The sequence below is a fragment of the Pseudophryne corroboree genome, chromosome 5 (genome assembly GCF_028390025.1).
Source record: "Pseudophryne corroboree isolate aPseCor3 chromosome 5, aPseCor3.hap2, whole genome shotgun sequence".
Lineage (NCBI taxonomy): Eukaryota > Metazoa > Chordata > Amphibia > Anura > Myobatrachidae > Pseudophryne > Pseudophryne corroboree.
Window position 1 is genome coordinate 84,841,171 of NC_086448.1, and position 14,085 is coordinate 84,855,255.

The following is a 14,085-nucleotide window of genomic DNA, read 5'->3' on the forward strand; positions in this document are numbered from 1 at the left end:
ATGATGGTGTGGATGAGAGACGACGCAGGGAGGAGATAATGGTGGGGGTGAGAGACGACGCAGGGAGGGGAGGAGATGGTTTGGCTGAGAGATGAAGCCAGGAGATGAGGGTGTGGCTGAGAGGTGCCCCCTGCAGGACATGACACGAGCCTGGTTGAACCTCTGTTGCATGATGATGATCTTAGTTATATTCCTACACAAACAGGCATCTTCCGGACCATGCAATTTCCTACATGAATAGTGATTACCGACTAAAGACTCTGTCTGCCCAGGGAGGACATTTCTTCAGAGTTTCCTGTTGTGAGAAACGACCATATAGGTATGGTGCATATGGAATGGAAAGATCCAAGAGTGACGAGAAACAGATGGCGTGTCATGTTGACACGCCCCTGTTTGCAGTGGCCACGCCTCTTGTGGAATGTAATTTATATTGTATTGGGCATCAATAGGCGGTGCTAGACATGCCCAATAGGCGGTGCTAGACACATCGAGTAAGTGGTGCTAACCACGCACCTCTGATGGTGCACCCCCTTATAAAATGTTCTGTACACGCCTATGGTGAGGACACACCCTTTGCCAGGACCCATGATGACATGCACACAGAACAATTGAGTAAGCTCCTCAAGGATCTGTACTCACAGTGCCCATTGCAGTGTAACCAGATCTCACAGTAGTAATCGCTACGATGACTATACATTGCAAGTAATGGGATGTGGGAGACTCCATTGAGGAATTCAGTTTAATCTATGACTGGCTGCTCAATGGTCGGATCCTTGGTCGGTGGACTGCCAACTCCTAGGTAGTGGTGGAGAAGGAGACTGCAGCATGTCAGGGCTGTACTGGCAATTGTATAATAGCAGCCTCATATTTCCCTAGCACTGGTCATTTCTTCCCCTTGGGTGGTACAAGGCATCCTGTAATCTTTTGTAGATGTCAACACTGGGTTCACACATTCTATCCATGAAAATATAATGAAATAGATGATTATAACTAAATAATAACATATTAAAACCATCTACTTACTTGTTCTCAAGGCCAACTGTGTTATGACTTAAGCCAAATAACAACCCCCCGGTGCATGTCAGTCTGAATAGAACCCATGGGAACAGGTAAAATGGTAAAACAGACAAACATGCAGCCTTATACCGACAATCAATGTGGGGCAAGGGTCACATGAATTTTATCATTAATCCAACTGGTTATAGGTCCTTTCATAGTTTTTATTATGGGACCCACAAATGTCTAGCTATAGGCATTGGGGAGACCATAGTATGGACCATTAGCTGAGTACTGATGATATAGTTGTAGAACTAGCTCTGATTTCTCTTCTAACGCCTATTCTTCAGTGGCTGAAGCTCTATATTTATATTCTATATATCCACCATGGCTTTCTTTTCTATTAGAATATATGTGTGTATATATATATATATATATATATATATATATATGATAGGGTACCAGATAATTGCTTGTTAGCAACCGTTGATGTAGTTAGTCTCTATACCTCTATCCCTCATGATCTAGGATTATTGTTGGTCAAGAAATTTCTAACTAAAAGTGTCTCTTTTCCTTTGCCAGTAGTGGAAATTTTGGTATCTTTGTTAGAACTAACTCTCATGCAAAAAAATTTCATTTATGATGGTCAGTTTTATTTGCAGACCATGGGCTGCGCGATGGGATCTAGTGCAGCCCCTGCGTATGAAAATATCGTGATGTTCGCAATCGAAGGAAGAATTATTTTTCTCCAATCCACAAGTTAGTGAGTGTATTGTCCTCTTCACTGGATTTATAGATGACTTGTTTGTAATCTGGAAAGGGAGTAAGATTACATTCAGGCATTTGATTGATGAATATAATGCCCGTGAAGGTCCTATCAAGTTTACTTACATAATTAGTCCAAAGACGGCGGTGTTTTCTAAACCCACTGATAGGAACAATCTTTTACAAGCATTTAGTTGCCACCCAAAAAGTTTGATTAGGGGACTCCCATACTCCCAGATGATAAGAATCAAGAGGATAAATAGAAATCCTGCAATGGCAGAAATCCAAAAAGATGAATGTATTAAGAAATTCATGGCTCGTGGTTATTCAGCAAAACTTCTTCAGGTTATTAACATAAAAGTATTAGGCTTGAGTAGAGAATCTCTTCTTTTGAAAAAGCAGACAGACCCTTTGAAGACAGCAAGATTTCCCTGGGTCAATAAGTACAATATTAAGTCACCAGTGATTAACAAAATCACTAAAAAGCATTGGCCTTTAATCAGTACAGATGATAAAATGTTTCTTACTGATACCACGATCATGCCCTGTTATTCACGAGGACGTAACCTCAGAGATCATTTGGTAAAGACTGACATACAGTAACTCATAAAGTAGTTAGTCAGAAATGTGCATTTTCTCTGGGTGGGAAGTTAGGCTGCATAAGATGCTCATGTGTCACCTGCCAATTCATGATTCCAGGGGACTCGTTCCCTCATCCCCACAGTGGCAAGAAAATTAAAATCCGCCATTTATTGGACTGCAATGCGAGCTTTGTGATTTATCAGCTCCTGTGTCCATGTGAATTTTCTTACATCGGGAAAACCAAACGTAAGTTTAAAGAAAGAATGTCAGCACATCGCTCAACAAATTTGGTTGTTAATGACCAACCGGTCTCTCGCCATTTTTTGGACGCCAAACACTCCCTTTCCAGTATCAAATATTGGATGCTAGATCGTGTCCCTTTAACTTTGCGAGAAGGAAATAGGTCTCTTAAGTTGCTACAAACAGAAGCAAGGTGGATTTCTTTCTTAGATGTAGTACATCCAAAGGAGTTAAATGAAAACATCTCTTTTGGTTGTTTCTTGTAATACACAATACAGAGTTACTTCACCCCTTCCTTGACAGCAGCAGATATACCAGGCACTGTTAGTACTACAGGCATTAGACCCTTATTGCATATTCTAGCTGCACATATTGTTAATGTGGATTTATACCCCGCATTGATAATGTTGTTCCTACGAGATAGAATATAGTAGCAATATGAGGAGTTATTCATTTTTGAGCTGTTATTATAACACTGTTATGATACATAGACGCGCCGCAACGGGATGACGTCACTGGGAGGCGCTACCAGGCGGGTGCGCAGTCCTGCACCGGGGAGTCTGAATGCACGTGTGGGGTGAGTAGTACACTATAAATGTCTCTGACTGTTGTAATGTATGGCAATCTGATGACCGTTTATTACAACTGAAACGTTATTGACAACGCCAGTGTGCTGTCCTTTTGTGAAGCCAGGAGTGCCGCTCCCGGAGAGTAGTATGATGTCTATACTGTGAGAGCACCGGTTGCAGTTTTTATACCCTATTGGGAGTGCCGTTCCCAAGCATGATATATATATATATATATATAATTTTTTAACAGAAATGTTAGCGAATAACACAATATCTTAGAAGTGACTGCCATCGTCATGTCTGCCCTCCGATACATCTGCGCACCAGTCAGGCATAGAAGATGCCCAATGACATTCTACTATTACATTTACTCTGTCCCTGGAATTACAGATTTAAATGTCTACAAATGTTTTGTTGCTTCTAATTCTGTGTAATTCTCAGCTCGTTAGAATAATTGTCCAGAGATAGACGCGGTAATTGTTACACACATCAAATTCTTTCTCCTAATGTTTCTGTGCACTCAGCACTCTGAAGTTTGGAAGGTCTAATCCGTCATGTCTAGACTATTGCTCTCCCAAACAAATGCCATACTGCTGGGAACATTTACCTCTGCTCAGAAGGACATCATACATACATACATACATACATACATACATACGGGTGTGGTTCGTTTTATCGACAGTGTCTAGGTCGACAATGTTTAGGTCGACCACTATAGGTCGACAGTCACTAGGTCGACATGGATGGAAGGTCGACAGTGTTTCTAGGTCGACATGTGCTAGGTCGACAGGTCTAAAGGTCGACATGAGGATTTTTTTTTTTTTTGTGTCGTTTTCTTCGTAGAGTGACCGGGATCCCAAATTAGTGCACCGCGTCCGCTCGCCATGCTTCGCGCATGGTGCCTTCGCTCCGCTACCGCTTCGCTCGGCACACTTTACCGTTCCAATCGTAGTCCACGTGGATCGTTAAGTATGAAAAAATCCCCCCCCAAAAAAGTGAAAAACTCATGTCGACCTTTAGACCTGTCGACCTAGCACATGTCGACCTAGAATCCATGTCGACATTCCATCCATGTCGACCTAGTGACTGTCGACCTATAGTGGTCGACCTAAACATTGTCGACCTAGACACTGTCGATCTTCAGACCGGATCCCCATACATACAGTACATACATACATACATATAAGGAAGGTATAGCGGTTATTGTCTATGTGACGTGTGCACTGAAGTTGATGTTTGCACTGCATTATTGATGGAAGAGAAGTTTTATCGTAGTGGAGCTAAAGTTATAATATGCATTCTCCTTCTATATCCTTTATTTTCATTGCTGCAAAACCATGTCATGTCTTTTCGCTAGTTAGTATATGTATATAACTTGCAGCACTGGTGCCCGGTGGCCAAACTCATTCCTCAAGGACCCAGAACAGTTCCTGTGGATCTCTTAAAATGTGTCAAACAGGCAGGCTGGTGGTCCATTTAAGAGGATGTTGGGCCAATGAGCGCTAGTGGAAGGGAGCAATATGGGAGATATCTAGGATGCAGAATGGTAAACAGCACAGAGACAAGGCAACAGCCAGAGGAAGAGTGAGTGGGTGATGAGGAGGTCGGAGAGGAAGGGAAGATGTGAGGTGAGGAATGCGCTGAATGCTAGGGTGACAAGCTTAAACTGGATTCTGTATGCAGGGAAGAGGAGCCAATGAAAGAGAGGAGAGGTACAATCAGAGCAGTGAGAATAGGAGAGGTACAATCAGAGCAGTGAGAATAGGAGAGGTACAATCAGAGCAGTGAGAATAGGAGAGGTACAATCAGAGCAGTGAGAATAGGAGAGGTACAATCAGAGCAGTGAGAATAGGAGAGGTACAATCAGAGCAGTGAGAATAGGAGAGGTACAATCAGAGCAGTGAGATAGGAGGATAAGGCAAGCAGCAGCATATATAAGCGCCTTGAGTCCTGCTGGAGAAAGAACGCTATATAAATAAAATTATTATTATTATTATATAGATTCAAGTAGCTGTGAAGCTTACCTCAGTTAAAACACTGCCTGGACCTATTCAATTACTGCCGCTACCCCGCACGGTCACCCAAAAGGGTGCAATTAATGCCGATTCACTTAAGTGCATTTTCTGGGTTTCACAGAGCGGGGCAGCTCCTTAGCTCCGGGCACTTCTCCAGGAATCTATATATAACACACGTCAGTTTTGGGTTTACCATGTGATGAAAGAGGCCAGCAGTAACAGAACAGCTCCAGGCATTAAAACCTAGAGCTTCAGACGTGCGGTAAGCCCCACAGCTAAGTGATGCTGGGATATAGAGGAAGAGATGGAAGAGGGACAGCGTGAGATATGAGGATATATCTATTTATAGGAGGATTTGTAGATTAAACAATTATTTATGTGCAATAGCTCTGGTACGAGAGGCATTATGCAGGTCACGCTCCCTGCTATACGACCAGTATACAGAAGTACACTTCTGAATCGGGTTCCACGCTCCCACCGCTTAGCAGGACAGATATGTGGGTGGAGTCTGCTCCCCCTCATATTAGGAATGTGGACATTCAGAAAAGCTGCTGGCTGCTGCTCCCACATACTTGTCATGAAAACATCACTCATTTGGTCTTTTAGGCGCCTCCTAAACATTGACCTGCTAGATAACCATCTAGATTATCCTACAGGTGGCACATGTCCCACTGCAGAGCTATTTTAGAGCAGTCGAATGTTGACCGTCTACAAGGCCACGCTGTCTGACCACATCTCTCAGCTGCCCTCGTGGCTCATTTAGAGGTCTATTTACTAAGCCTCGGATGGAGATAAAGTACCAGCCAATCAGCTCCTAACTGTCATTTTTCAAACCCAGCCTGTAACATGGCAGTTAGGAGATGATTGGCTGGTACTTCATCTCCGGCCACTTTATCTCCATTCAAGGCTTAGTAAATAGACCCTTTAGTGCCTGCACACACAGTGACTTGCAGTCAGTAGGGATTAACCCAGCCTAAATGGCTGTCCAAATCACACCTTGTACACCCTATAGAAGTGCCAAAGGAAACAGAAGTCCGGGATGGCGACAGGCAGCCAGCAGTGTCAATAACATTACTAATGTATAATACAGAAATATTACATGGTTGGCTTCTAATACTAACGCGTTTTGGGATGGGAAGATATGCTTTAACGATGCCTAGTGTAGTGTAATCTGTAAGGAAAAGTCAGGTTGACTTGATACGTGCAGCATACTAGCTGGTGTAGGAAATGTTTCCACTTCATTCCTCTGAACTTTCTCCAATATTATCATTTTTGTTAATTCAGTCCTCAGTAGCGAAATTCAAATATATACGGGAATGGGTGGAGTGGGGGGAGGAGTGGGGGGAAGGTGTTTTAACAATTGGAAACTAGATTCCAAACACTGATGATGAAACATTAATGGAAGAAGAAAATCAATGTTATTTTACAGCCATTACTTTTTATCTGAGCCAAGAACGTAAAACTAATAGGCTGGAATAAGTGCTTTATGTAACACACGTGAGTGTCTAGGACGACGTGTGGACTGAGAGTTATATAAACAAACCACTTTGCAATTGAGTTAAACCATACAGAGAGTCAGCGCTCACCTATAATGTTCTGCTACACGCTTGTCCGGGGATCTTACTACTGCTCCGACTACTTGTTCAGAGGCGAATGTAATATTTTTACAGGTAATTTAGATGGAGAAACAGTTGAGGAATCGGGACAAATGTAGGAGGCATGTTGGCTCATGCTAGATGGGATAGCTGTCACTGACAACTTGTGTCGATGAGTTTTGGCTGCCCAATACCCTGCCAGCAAGTCGTGGCTTTTGCCTCCTCGGATCACTGGTGGCATGTACTCAACATGACTGACCTTGTGCACCCCACAAGCCTTGCCTTTCATAAACACTCTGGGGGTAATTCCAAGTTGATCGCAGCAGGAAATTTTTTAGCAGTTGGGCAAAACTATGTGCACTGCAGGGGGGGGCAGATATAACATGTGCAGAGAGAGTTAGATTTGGGAGGGTTATTTTGTTTCTGTTGTCAAAGTCAGAAAAATATCACGCTACACACTGCCATATATGCACCTCATGCGAGTGCCTGCTGCGTGTGCATGAGCCCTCCCGTGCGTGCGCATACTCTCAGTTGCGTGCACCCGCAGGCGCACGGTATGCGCATTTACGGTAGAGTTTGTGTGCATCTAGCGGGCGACTCAATCGTAACATATTTTATTCATATAATGTATTTTGTAGATTATGGTCCCTTTGATAGAATCTGAAAGTTTAGTTAATGTAGTATGTTCGGGGACAAAGAGATCCCTCTTTGTTTGATACGAAGGGTCAGACAGGGGTTACACAGTGGTGTTTAGTATCCATCGGAAGAGAATATAATTAGCAATATTCCGGTGTTGGTTTGAAGCGGATTAATCGCTCGTGCGTATAGTTATGGACATAAGAAGTTTATGGACATTTACTATATTTGCACTTTATTACCCATGCGGCGGGAAACCCAGTTTCCCACCCACCTGAGCAGTTAGGAATAGTCACAGCCCACCTGTATGAACCAACCTATGACCTTTCGTTATAATGCGAAGACGAATTCCTGTGTCCAATGAACAATAAGAATGTAGGGACCATTGTACTGTATTGAGTGTAGTGTATAAAAGGACAAGCCGATCTGGGCCAGCTCTCTACTCTCTTCAACGGTTCTCATTGCTGATAATCGGGAGCTGGATATCCAGAAAGGCGCTTGCGATTGTTTCCCCTGGTGCGTAAGTTCTCTGCAACCATATTGTCTCTTATTTAATGTTATAAGCCATTCTATCTCTCTCTCCTTCCCCTTTAAATGTAACTGTATCTGTAGTGTATTTTATGTGTAGTGATTCGGTTAGGTATTTTATGTTATCTTGGTAGTGTATAACTTGTATTGTATTATTCTTTTGCAATTGAACGTTCATTCATTTCCTTAAAAGGCGTTAGACCCTTAGACCGGTATTTGAGTGTTTATTATATTGCTAAGGGGTTCTCTGAGCGTCACATACGCTCATACAGCTTTTAAACTAACAAGGTTACACTGTGTTGCATTTACACCTTATCACTGCACAAGGGTTTACAGTATAAGTACATTGTTTATGGTATAGTTATAAAGATTTAACTCTGTGAGCGTCAGCGCCGCTTGTGATCTCCTCGTGGTCTCGAGCGTCCGCTACGCTGATAGCGTATCATTACGTTAGTCGGCAGCCTATAGCGTGCTTGCCTTTACGCTCTAAGCCGTGAGCGAACGTGCCGCTCGTGCGACTCGTCCACGGCTAAGCGTTCGCTACGCTACGTGCGTACTCTTACGGTATTCCATACGCCAATTGCGTACTGTGTTCTTTAACCTTTTAGAGTGTTTTATACAAGGTATAGAATAGGCATTGTCAATTGGGTACTCGCCCGCTCTTCACATATCTGCACTAGGTAATTCCAGCAGACATTATCGGTCAGCAAAAGGCGGGAGGTAATATTCCTCGTAGTGCTGACCAGATAAGCCTCTGCTTCGCTTAGTAAGGAGTGCTGAAGGAATCCGGAACCAAAAGGTAGGAACAGTACGTTATTGTCTTTTTTTTAAAAACCTGTTTAGTTTCTGTTTTGCGAACGTAAGCAATAAGCATACACATCTGTATTTCTTGTTTAGTATTGTTTTCGTGCCTCATTCTCCTGATTGCCACATACTAGTGATAAACGTGTTGAGACATTTGTTGTTATTAATAGTTAAAAGTAATATTTAAGGGAATAATTGTAAAAGGCACACACACAATCTCGCCTAGAATACAAGGGAGATTTGAGTGGTGGTCAGTGAAGGATTACTGTTAAAAATCATTCACATTGATAAACGTGTAGTGTGTAACTGTGGACGTACTTGGTCTGTGTACACGTGTCCTTACAAGGGCAGGGCGTACGCAGCAAGGGTCGACGCACGGAGCGTGTATTACGCAACGGTGCATACGGATACGCCCACATGATACAAACCGCACGATAGTATTGTTTAGTAAGCGATAAGGAAGTAACGCGAAAATAACACAAATCTATCTCAAATCCAAAAGTTTAAAAGTTAAAAGAAAAAGACTTTCTCTGTTGCAATTCTTCTGGGTTAGGCTAATACCGAATGAAAGGATTTCTGCGCAGAAATAAAAAAATTAAAGTGTACATGTGGTAAGAGTGTGTGTATATATAAGATTTCTCTTTTATTACGGAAGTGGGAACCATAGGCCAGTAGAAAGAGGTACACCAGCGAGAGTGATAGCGTGGGGTGGCTTGGGAGGCGTCCCTTGTTAGTCTCAACACATTTATGAGCAGTAGAGTCTGCTGTACATAACAGACCAGGAGGTCACAGAACAGGAGGTTCAGGTACAGCAGACTAGAAGTAGAGAAGCACAACCGAAGAGGGTTGGTGCTAGACCCATATAGGCCAAAGAAGCTCATTGCTGAAGGAATTCGCAGCCGAAATTTTCGATTCCACTGATCGTTCCGCACATAAGATTAGTTGCTTGTGTGCAGATACGATTGTACCGCATGTGATTGTGTGCATTAGCGTGTCTTGAATTCAAAAGAACGCTACTTGCACATTGTTAACGTGATTTGTGTAATTTTTTTTATTTTAAGGGAAGTAGCCTGATCACTCAGGGACATTCCAGCGACTGATACTTGCTGCGGAGGGTAAGACACTCCCACACGCCCGAGCAAGTAGACGTACTTAGGGGCCCTAGGTTGGGTACGGAACCTCTGGGAACTTTGGTCGCCGTATTGGCCAGCGTGGGCGGAGTTAAGTGGGCGGACCTCGAGGCAAAACCCCCACTGCAGCCTTACCCCGGACATTTTGGTTTTCTGTGAGGGTTGCCGGAGACCCTGATTGGAAGTCAGAGGTAGTGAAAGCAACGCCTGCAGAGATGGGGGCCACTTGTTCAGGTAAGGGGCGATCAACCCTGGTTCAGGTTGATTTGGTAAACCGACCAATCGGGTCGGCAAGGTATATCATGTGTGAGAAATATGGTCATCACACAGAAATGTTGTGCAATGAATGGGAAAGGATGACTGTGCATGACGGGGAAAAGTTTCCCCGGGTAGGTAGTTTTAACCCAGAAGTGTTACAGAATTTAAGGAGAAGAGTTTGTCTGATTAAGTCTTCAAAAAGGCGTATTAGACATTATGATTATTTAACATTGTGGCAACAGGTAGGTGAAATACAAAGGGGGTTGGCGCAAGCCACTGGATCTAACCCTATCAGGAAACTGATAGCCACTGCTCCCCCACCACCATACATACCTGGAGAGAAATTGGTTGCAGAGAATGGCACTCAGGGTCATGTTAAATGTGTAGAAGTTAAGGATAATGTAACCAAAGTAATTAATGCTAACACTAATCCGTGCAAGTTGTACCCTGTTTTGAACTTTCCCCAGGATTGTGACCAAGAGGATGAGCCCACAACAATATCAGCACTCTCCCTAGCAGCCACCATATCAGAAATAGCAGTAGGCACGACTCAACCCGTAAGATTAGTAGCAAAGGCCCCTAGCGGAGGGACAGGTGAGGTCGTATCGACTGGTAAGTACGGCACCATACACTATGCTGAAACCATTTCACCACATGTTATAGAATCTACTCAGAATGATGTTGTTGGACTTAATCCTGTTAGGGTAATAGCAGTGCCAAATGGGAAAACTGACACTTCAGGGGCAACTCCTGTCAGGAACATCGCCATGCACTGTCCCTTTTCCCGAGCAGAATTAAGATCAATGATGTCTGAATTCCCTGATCCTAGGAAAGACTTAGTTGCATGTCAAAAGTATATTAGGGAGCTAGGAAATTCTGCAGAGCCAAATAACAAAGATTGGAGGACAGTTTTAAAGGCATGTTTACCCCCCAGTGTTGATCCGTTAAAGTTTATCGCTGATTGCAAGTTAGATGAGGAAGTACGACTAACAGACGAGTATAATCAGGATAATGTAAAAAGAATCAACTTACAGTTAGGGGTATATTTTCCTGCAGTGGTAAAGTGGAATAAAATCTTTACAATAAAACAAAAAGAAGGTGAATCCACACCAGAGTATTTTCACCGGGCTCTGCAGGATATGGCTAGGTACACTGGTATAGATGACATTAAAACAAATGTACACCACAGGGAAGTAGCTGTTTCAGTATTAATGGACGGTCTAAAAGAGGTTTTAAGGAATAGAATACAAACCACTAGGCCTGATTGGAGAGGTATGTCGGTGGATGCATTGGGAGAGGCTGCTGCTGGGCATGATCGGAATATCATCAGACACAGGGAGTCACAGAGTGATAAGTTAATGGCTGTAAGCATACAGGCCCTCACTACCCGGCCACCTCAGCCCAGAACTGTGACCCCTGTGGGTAAGTCAAGAGGTATAAAATGTTATAGTTGTCACAGAGAGGGACACGTGTCACGTGATTGTAAAGCAAAACAAATACAAAATTCATATCAATCCCCTAGACACCGACCTGACACAAGACATTGGGATCAAGGACCGAAAGAGCGGAGCTATGAGCCACATGCAGGGGAAACAAAAAGGTATCCCCCAAGAAGAGACTGGCAAATCTCTGATAGTTCCCATCTACCCCCACCACAAGTAATTGCTGCCAGCGCGATTCAGGGAGGTCACCATACCCAATAGGGGTGTGGCCACACCTGTAATCTGCAGCCAGTGAAATTGATTGCAAGTCTTGGAAGTGAACCCGAGATCACAATTGATGTAGCTGGTAAATCATTAAATTTCCTTGTAGATACGGGGGCGGCCAAATCAGTGATAAATTCGACAGTGGGCATGAGAACCACTGGTAAAACAATTCCAGCCATGGGAGTAACGGGAGTAGTACAACACTACCCTGTTAGCAAACCAGCAGAGATTACAATAGGGCCTTTGCATACCAAGCATTCCTTTTTGCTGGCTGCATCGGCACCGACTAATCTCCTGGGAAGAGATTTACTGTGTAAAATGGGGTGTGTCATTTATTGTACTCCTGAAGGTGTATTCTTAGACATACCTGAGAATCACGCTCAGGAAGTACGAGACATGCTAGACTCCCCATCAAAATTAATGTCACAAACCGTTATGATAAATAGGAGTTCATCCCAGGTAGAAGAAATGACATCCCAAATACCAGAGTCACTTTGGACTAAAGATGGACAAGACACTGGATTAATGGCAAACGTAGCTCCAGTAGTTGTGCAAGTAAAAGATGGTAGGATAGCTCCAAAAATCCCACAATACCCTCTGAAGCCAGAGGTGGAGTTAGGAGTATACCCCGTAATAGAGCGCTTGCTACAACAGGGCATTCTGGTAAGAACATCCAGCACTGCCAATAGTCCCATCTTCCCTGTGAAAAAGAGTGGGGGGAGGGGTTACAGGCTAGTGCAGGATCTAAGGGGGATTAATAAAATAGTTGAGAGTCAGTTCCCCGTAGTGCCAAATCCAGCTGTCATCCTAATGCAAATCCCTCCCACTGCGAAATTTTTCACTGCTATTGACCTCTGCTCCGCCTTCTTCTCGGTACCTCTGCACCCCGACAGCCAATATTTGTTTGCATTCACATACAGAGGAGTCCAATACACATGGACTCGATTACCACAAGGTTTCATAGACAGCCCAAGTATATTTTCACAGGCTTTGCATGATTGTTTACAGTCTTTCCAACCAGAGAGTGGATCAGTATTGATCCAATATGTGGATGATTTACTACTATGTTCAGACTCACTGGAAGCGTCCCTGAAAGATACGAAACAGCTCCTGTTTCATCTTTCAGACACAGGACACAAGGTTTCCAAAGACAAGTTGCAATTATGCCAGACTAAAGTAAAATATCTGGGACACTGTCTGACACAAGGACTGAGACACCTGACCGCTGATAGAATTCAAGCAATTCGAGACATGACTCTGCCACAAACCCAGCAACAGATCAGAACATTTTTAGGAATGTGTGGGTATTGCCGTAACTGGATCCCAGGTTTTTCCATTCTAGCATTACCTTTGCAGGAGATGGTCTCATCAAACAAACCTGATCGGATTTCGCATACAGACGAATCCGAGATGGCATTTGAGAGACTTAAACAGTGCCTAACGCAGGCACCAGCATTAGGTATGCCAGACTATGGGAAACCCTTTGAGCTGTACGGAACAGAAAGCGCTGGTTGCGCGGCAGGCGTCCTAACCCAAAAGCACGGTGATGCCAGCAGGCCGGTAGCATACTACAGCGCTCAGCTAGATACGGTAGCGCGATCCCTCCCCACATGCTTGCGAAGTGTTGCAGCGATAGCATTGCTAGTTACAAAAAGCGAAGATGTAGTGCTAGGACACACCCTCACAATTCATACACCACATGCAGTGTCAGCCTTGCTGAATTCTGCCCAAACCAGGCACGTCTCATCAGCGCGGTTTACAAGATGGGAATTGGCATTAATGGCCCCCGTAAACATCACCATAAAGAGATACAGTGCATTAAATCCTGCAACGTATCTCCCAGGTGTGCCTGGACAGGCACAAAGGGTGGAGGATGAGAGTGATGGGGAAGGAGGATTTAATACAGGAGATGACATGCATGATTGTATGGAGTATTTGACCCAAAATTTCACGGCAAGGCCTGACATCAGTGACAACCCACTGGAAGATGTAGATCTTACTTTCTACACTGACGGTAGTTGTCACAGACAGACGGACTCGGGAGACTTGTGTACTGGATACGCAGTCGTAGATGACCAAGGCACCATAGAAGCAGAACCGCTAGGCCCACCTCACTCAGCCCAGGTTGCTGAACTGGTTGCCCTGACCAGAGCATGTGAGTTGGCTAAGGGCAAGTCAGCCAATATCTACACCGATTCTAGATACGCCTTCGGGGTAGTCCATGATTTCGGAGCCCTATGGCGCCTCAGAAATGTCATGAT

General features: G+C 43.9%; 1 protein-coding gene across 7 annotated transcripts in view; it reads right to left on the bottom strand.

Moving 5' to 3' along the window:
* Nucleotides 1-14,085, bottom strand: part of CDK14 (cyclin dependent kinase 14) — a 1,134,790-nt gene that overhangs the window by 335,121 nt on the left and 785,584 nt on the right. The gene's annotated exons all lie outside the window — the stretch shown is intronic.